We start from the raw sequence: 7651 nt of genomic DNA, 5'->3' as shown, positions 1-7651 counted from the left end.
TATAGGTATCAGCTCTTTTTTGAAGTTCCGATAAAATTCTGCATTAAAACCATCAGGTCGCCCCAGAGTCCGGGATTCAAAGCCGGTTGTCAAGCCAGTCCTGTTCCGGGCTCCTCTGCCTTTTCTTTCTCTTTCAACATGACAGATACTGCTGTGTCCTTTGCCAAGGACTTCTTGGCAGGTGGAGTGGCCGAGGCCATCTCCAAGATGGCAGTAGCGCCCATCTAGCGGGTCAAGCTGCAGCTGCAGCATGCCAGCAAGAGAATCACGGCAGATAAGCAATACAAGGGCATTATAGACTGTGTGGTTCGTATCACCAAGGAACAGGGAGTCCTGTCCTTCTTGCGCAGTAACCTGGCCAATGTCATCAGATACTTCCCCACCCAGGCTCTCAACTTTACCTTCAAAGATAAATACAAGCAGATCTTTTTGGGTGGTGTGGACAAGAGGATCCAGTTTGGGCACTACTTTACAGGGAACTTGGCATCAAGTGTTGCCACTGGGGCCACATCCTTGTGCTTTGTATACCCTCTTGATTTTGCCCTTACCCGTCTAGCAGCTGATGTGGGCAAAGCTGGAGCTGAAAGGGAATTCAAAGGCCATGGTGACTGCCTAGTTAAGATCTACAAATCTGATGGGATTAGGGGCTTGTACCAAGGCTTTAATGTGTCAGTCCAGGGCATTATTATCTACCGAGCTGCCTACTTTGGCATCTATGACACTGCAAAGGGAATGCTTCCAGATCCCAAGAACACCCACATCTTCATCAGCTGAATGATTGCACAGTCTGTCACTGCTGTTGCTGGCACCCTTTGACACCGTTCACCATATGATTATGCAGTCAGGATGCAAAGGAACTGATATCATGGACACAGGCACGATCGACCACTGGAGGAAGATTGCTCATGATGAAGGAAGCAAGGCCTTTTTCAAGGGTGCATGGTCCAACATTTTCAGGGGCATGGATGGTGCCTTTGTGCTTGTCTTGTATGATGAGATCAAGAAATAAACATAATTATGTCTTAGGTGTTCTCCCCGAAAACAGGCATGTTGTATAATACACCATATCTTGAACATTCTCAGATTCTCTGGGATGTTTGTTTTATCAATGGCAACTATTTACCATTTGAAAAATGGGAAGCAATAATATTCATCTGATCAGTTTTCTCTTAAAGCCATTTCCGTAATGGCAATAATGATGGGACTCAATTATATTTTTTATTTCAGTCACTCCTGATAATAAAAACTGAAGAAATACAAAATACCTAAAGACAAAAAAAAAATCAAGTCCTAGGCTTCTTTTGGTTAAGAGGATTTTAATATAAGTTCTATTTCCTCACGACTTATAGGTCTATTTAAATTGTACATCTGGTCTTGATTTAATTTTGGTAAATGGTACTTATCTAAAAACAAGTCCATTTCTTTTACATTTTCCAACTTTGTGGCATATAAGCTTTTGTAGTAAGACCTAACGATTCTCTGAATTTCCACAGTGTCTGTTGTTGTGCCACCCCATTCATTTCTGAACTTCTTAACTTACATGTTCTCTCTCTCTCTGACTTTTGATTAGTTTGAATAAAGGTTTGTCAATCTTGTTGATTTTCTCAAAGAACCAGCTCTTTGTTTCATTGATTCTTTGGATTGTTTTCTGTGTTTCTGTTTTGTTGATTTCAGACCTCAGTTTGATTATTTTTTTCCTGGATGTTTTGTGTTAAGAATTTGTTGGATTTGCTGGATTTCTTTGATTAGTGAGTCTATTTCCTCTATAGTATTCTCGGTGCCTGAGATTCTTTCTTCTATCTCTTGTATTCTAATGGTTATACTTGTCTCTGTAGTTCATGTTCATTTTCTATATCCATCCATCCCTTGGTTTGTGGTTTCTTTTTATTACCTCCATTTCTGTCTTCAAGTCTTGAACTGTTTCATTTACCTGTTTGATTGCTTTTTCTTTGTTTTCTTGGGTTGCTTTGAGGGATTTATTAATTTCTTCTAACTTTATGTTTGTCTTCACTTCCATTTCTTTAAGGGAGTTTTTCACTTCCTGTTTAAGAGTCTCCATCATTTTAATAAAGTTATGTTTAAAGTTGATATTTTTTATTTCTTCTGTGTTAGGATTAGAATGTTCAAGTCTTCCTATTGCGTTTTTGCTGAATTCTGGTGTTATCATGTTTCTTTTCAGGATGTTGGAGGAATTCGTGCATTGGCTGTCAACTCTCTCCATACCTCTTCAATATAGTGCTTGAAGTTCCAGGAATAGAAATAATATAACATAAGGAGAACAAGGGAATCCAAATTAGAAGGGAAGAAGTCAAACTTTGGTTATTTGCAGATGATATATTAGTGTATATCAGTGACCCCAAAAACTGTACCAGAGAACTCCTATAAATGATAAATACCTTCAGTGATGTGTCAGGGTACAAGATCAACTCAAAAAATTAGTAGCCCTCCTATACACAAAGGATAAAGAAGCAGAGAGGGAAATCAGAAAAACATCACCTTTCACAATAGCCACAAATAGCATAAAGTATCTTGGGCTAACTCTAACCAAGGAAGTGAAAGATCTATTTGACAAGAACTTTAAGGCTTTGAAGAAAGAAATTGAAGAGGATACCAGAAAATGGAAGCATCTCCCATGTGGTTGGATTGGTAGGATCAACATAGTAAAAATGGCAATTCTACCAAAGGCAATCTATACATTGAATGTAATTCCTATCAAATCCAAAAAAAAATTCTTCACAGACCTTGAGAGAACAATAATCAAATTTATATGGAAAAAAACCCAGGATAGCCAAAACAATCCCATACAATAAAAGTAATTCCAGAGGCATTACCATAACTGACTTTAAACTCTATTACAGAGCCACAGTAAAAAAAAAAAAAATCTTGGTACCGGCATAAAAACAGAGACGTTAAAAGTGGATTCAAATTGAAGACCATTATATTATACCACAAACCTATGAACATCTGTTTTTTTACAAAGAAGCTAAAATTATACAATGAAATAAAGAAAGCATCTTTAACAAATGTTGCTGGCATAAATGGATGTCAACCTGTAGAAGAGTGAAAATAGATCCATATCCATCACCATGCATAAAACACAAGTACAAATGGATTAAAGACCTCAATATTAATCTGAACACACTGAACCTGATAGAAGAGAAATTGAGGAGTGGAATGAAACACATGGGCACAGGAGACCATTTCCTATGTTTAACCCTAGTAGCACAGACAATAAGAGCAACAGTGAATAAATGGGACCTCCTGAACCTGAGAAGCTTCTAAAGCAAATGATACAGTCATTAAGACAAAATGGCAACCTACTGAATGGGAGATCTTCACCAACCCCACATCAGACAAAGGTCTTATCTCCAAAATATATAAAGAACTCAAGAAACTAGACATTAAAATTCTAATTAACCCAATTAAAAAATGTGGTACTGAACTCAACAGAGAATTCTCAACAGAAGAATTTCAAATGGCCAAAATGTATTTAAGGACATATTCAACTTCATTAGTAATCAGGGAAATGAAAATCCAAACAACTTTGAGATACCATCTTACACCTGTCAGAATGGCGAAAATAAAAAGCACCAATGATAACCTATGCTGGAAAGAATGTGGAGTAAGGGGAGCACTCATCCATTGCTGGTGGGAATGCAAACTTTGGAAATCAGTGTGCCGCTTTCTCAGGAACCTGGGAGGCAACATACCTCATGATCCATCAATACCACTCTTGGGAATATACCCAATAGATGCCCTATCATACTACAAAACCATTTGTTCAACTATGTTCATAGCAGCAATATTTGTAATAGCCAGAACCTGGAAACAACCAAGGTGCCCCTCAATAGAAGAATGGATAAAGATGGTGTATCACATATTCACATTAGAGTTCTACTCAGCGGTAAAAAAAAAAAAAAGACATCTTGAATTTTACATGTAAATAGATGGAAATAGAAAACACTATTCTGTTTGAGGTAACCCAGACCCAAAAAGATGAATACGGTATGTACTCACTCATTAGTGGATTCTAGCCATAAACAAATGACATTGAGCCTATAGTTCGTGATCCTAGAAAAGCTAAGAAATAAGGTGAACCCAAAGAAAGACATATAAATCCTCCTGAAAACTGGAAGTAGACAAGATCACCAGGCAAATGTTGGGAGCATGGAGGTGGTCTGGGTTGAGAGAAAGGGGAGAGCAGGAAGAAGAAGGGAGAAGGGAGGGTTGGGGAGAGCTTTGGAGAATAGGATGGTTGAGATGGAGGAATCATGAATATGGGAGGTGGGAAAAAGATATCATAACGAGGGAACCATTTTGGGGTTGGCAAGAAGCTTGACTCGAGCGGGGTTCCCAGGTGTCCACAGGAATATCGCCAGCTAGAACTCTGGGCAGTGGAAGAGAGGGTTCCTGAACTGGCCTTGTCTCTTAGTCAGACTGATGGCTATCTTGAACATCACCATAGAACCTTCATCCAGCAACAGATGGAGATAGAGACAGAGACCTACATCGAAGCACTGGGCTAAATTCCCAAGGTCCAGTTGAAGAGCAGAAGGAGGGAGAAGAAGAGCAAGGAAGTCAGGAACATGAAGGGTTGGTCAACCCAATGAGACAGTGTGCCTGAGCTAATGGGGGCTTACCAAATTCAACTGGACTGGGACTGAATGAGCACGGGATCAAACTGGACCCTCTGAATGAGGCTGACAATTGTGGATGACTGAGAACCCAATGATAATGGCACTGGGATATGTCTCTACTACATGTACAGGCTTTTTAGGACCCTAGTCTATTTGGGTGCAAACCTTCCTAGGCATGGATGGAGGAGGGAGGGCCTTGAACTTCCCACAGGGCAGGGTATCCTGCCCTCTCTTAAGATTGGAGGAGTAAGGGGAAGGGGAAGTGCGGGAGTGGGAGGGATGTGGGAGGAAGGGAGGAAGTGGAAATTTGAATGGTACTATTTATAAAGTAATAAAAAAAATTATTAGAAAAAAATCTGACCACACTGAAACAGAGAAGAGAAAGTGGGAAGTAGACATCAATGCATGCGCACAGGAGAATACCTCCTAAACATAACCGCAGTAGCACAGACACTGATAGCAACTATAAATAAACTGGACGTCCTATAACTGAGAAGCTTCTGTAAAACAAAGGACACAGTTAATAACACAAAAAGGCAGCCCACCAAATGATAAAAAACTTCACAGACCCCACATAAGACAAAGAACGGATCTCCAAAATATATAAAGAACTCAAGAAATTAGACATCAAAATTCCAAATAATCTAGTTTAAAAAATGGGCTACAGAACTTAACAGACAATTCTCAACAGAAGAATGTTAAATGGCTGAAAGAAATATTCAACATCCTTAGCCATCAGGAAAATGCAAATCAAAACGACTCTGAGATACCATCTTACACCAGTCAGAATGACTATGATCAAAAGTACCAATGATAGCTTATGCTGGAGAGGATGAGGAGTAAGGGGAACACTCCTCCATTTCTGGTGAGAATGAAAACTTGCACAACCATTCTAGAAGACAGTACTATGGTATCTCAGAAAATTGGGAATCACCCTACCTCAGGACCCAGCGATACCACTCTTGGGTATATACCCAAAAGATGTTAAATCATACTACAAGGACATTTGTTCAACTATGTTCACAGCAGCATTATTTGTAATAGCCAGAACCTAGAAATTACATAGATTCTCCTCAACTGAAGAACAGATAAAGAAAATGTGGTACATTTACATAATGGAGTACTACTCAGCAGTCAATAAAGGTCCTATTCCAAACTAAAAAAAAAAAAAAAAATGACATCATGAAATTTGCTTGTAAATGGATGGAACTAGAAAAAAACATTCTGAGTGAGGTAACTCAGACGCAGAAAGTTGAATATGGTACGTACTCACTCATAGGTGAATACAAGCCATAAAGCAAAGAACAATGAGAATGTTGTCCACGACCAGAGAAGCTAAGTAACAAAGTGAACTCTAAGTGAAAAATTTATACATCCCCTTGAAAAGGGGAAATAGACAGATCTCCTGACAAAATTGGGAGCATGGGGCTTGGGGGAGGGAGGTCAGAAAGGGAGAATGGGTAGGAGAGGAGAACTTAAGGGAACAGGATAGTCAAGATGGAGAAAGGACAGAGAGAAAGGAAAGAGATATGTAGAAGGAGCGGTGGGCCACTTCCTGCCACCCAGCTCCCGGCCCCCTGGCTAGCCTGCCCCGAAATAACAACACACAAATTGTATTCATTTAAACATTGCTTGGCCCATTAGTTCTAGCCTCTTATTGGCTAGTTCTCACATCTTGATTAACCCATTTTTAATAATCTGTGTAGTACCATGAGGTAGTGGCTTACCAGAAAGATTCTGCATATCTGACCTAGCAGCTGGCTCCATCTCATCTGACCTGGACAGGAGAGGCAATGTGTCTACCTAACTTCCCTTCTTCCCAGCATTCTGTTCTGTTTACTCTGCCTACCTAATTTTCTGTCCTATCAAAGGGCCAAAGCAGTTTCTTTATGAAACCAATGAAATCAACCTAAAACAGAAGACTCTCCCACATTATTTCCTCTTTTTCTGTTTAAACAAAAAAGAAAGGCTTTCACTTTAGCATAGTAAAATTACATATAACAAAACAGTTATCAAGAAGAATTACAGTTATAATATTTATATCTATTTTATTTTTATCATAACAAAGTAAAACAATTATAACTATCTATCTATTCTTCAACTCCATCAAAGACTCCAGAAGGATATAATATTACCTATGTAAACAAGAAATAAGCAACTTCCAAAACTCTAGAAATGACAGAGACATCTTGCTTCCTGTACAGTAACCCAAAGTTCTTTTGTACCATTGGGATATCCATCTTCAGCCTACAGGCCCATAGTATACAGCAGACATTTCCATGAAGCAGGAAATTTCAAAGCAGTTCAGTTACTATCTGCTGTGTCCTGCAGAATGTCTCGCAGACTCTTTCATGAATCAGGAACCCTGAAAGATCATCTCACCATTAGACAAGTTCAGCAGTCCTCTCTCTGAGGGTTCTCTGTGTCCAGTTTATGCAATAGTCCAGGCAAAAGCAATTTCTTGCCCAAATGGCTATCAAACTCCATAAGGAGCCTTTTCGATGCCCATCTTCCTCTTGATTTAGCTGGTGCTGCCAGGAGCAGATGTGTCTTATTGTCATGAAAACCCTAAGTTATTAAAAGATCAAATGCCATATTCTGCAGTCTTTGAAAGATATGAAGAATGTCTATCTAACTGAAATATATCTCTATATATCTAGAAAATATAAAATGACTACAAGCCTATTATTGATGATTATCCATTAACAACCTATATTTCCTAACTATACATTACATTTTTAAATGAACTACACAATCACAATACCTTAATCAAGATCAGAAATACATATACATATAACCAAATTGACCTTAAATTTATATCAACACGGCAAAAAATTATAATGATGTAAATTATTCATATCTATATCATATCCCCCTTTAAATGTAAAAGAACATTTATAAACAATATTTGGGAAAATGGGCATAGGTTTTTTCTCTCCAAACTGCTTCCTGCTGTATGGGGGCAGTGTTATTTAGGTATTTCATGTTTTAACCTGTGTGCCAGGTTCATCTCA

The 7651-nt window shown here is 38.7% G+C and overlaps 1 pseudogene; it reads left to right on the top strand.

The window, feature by feature from the left end:
- The first annotated feature begins 138 nt into the window (after positions 1 to 138).
- On the top strand, positions 139 to 1009 carry LOC101992119 (annotated as a pseudogene).
- Positions 1010 to 7651: the final 6642 nt, after the last annotated feature.

This window comes from Microtus ochrogaster, unplaced genomic scaffold (assembly GCF_000317375.1).
Source record: "Microtus ochrogaster isolate Prairie Vole_2 unplaced genomic scaffold, MicOch1.0 UNK858, whole genome shotgun sequence".
Lineage (NCBI taxonomy): Eukaryota > Metazoa > Chordata > Mammalia > Rodentia > Cricetidae > Microtus > Microtus ochrogaster.
This window is presented reverse-complemented; position numbering and strand designations above follow the sequence as displayed.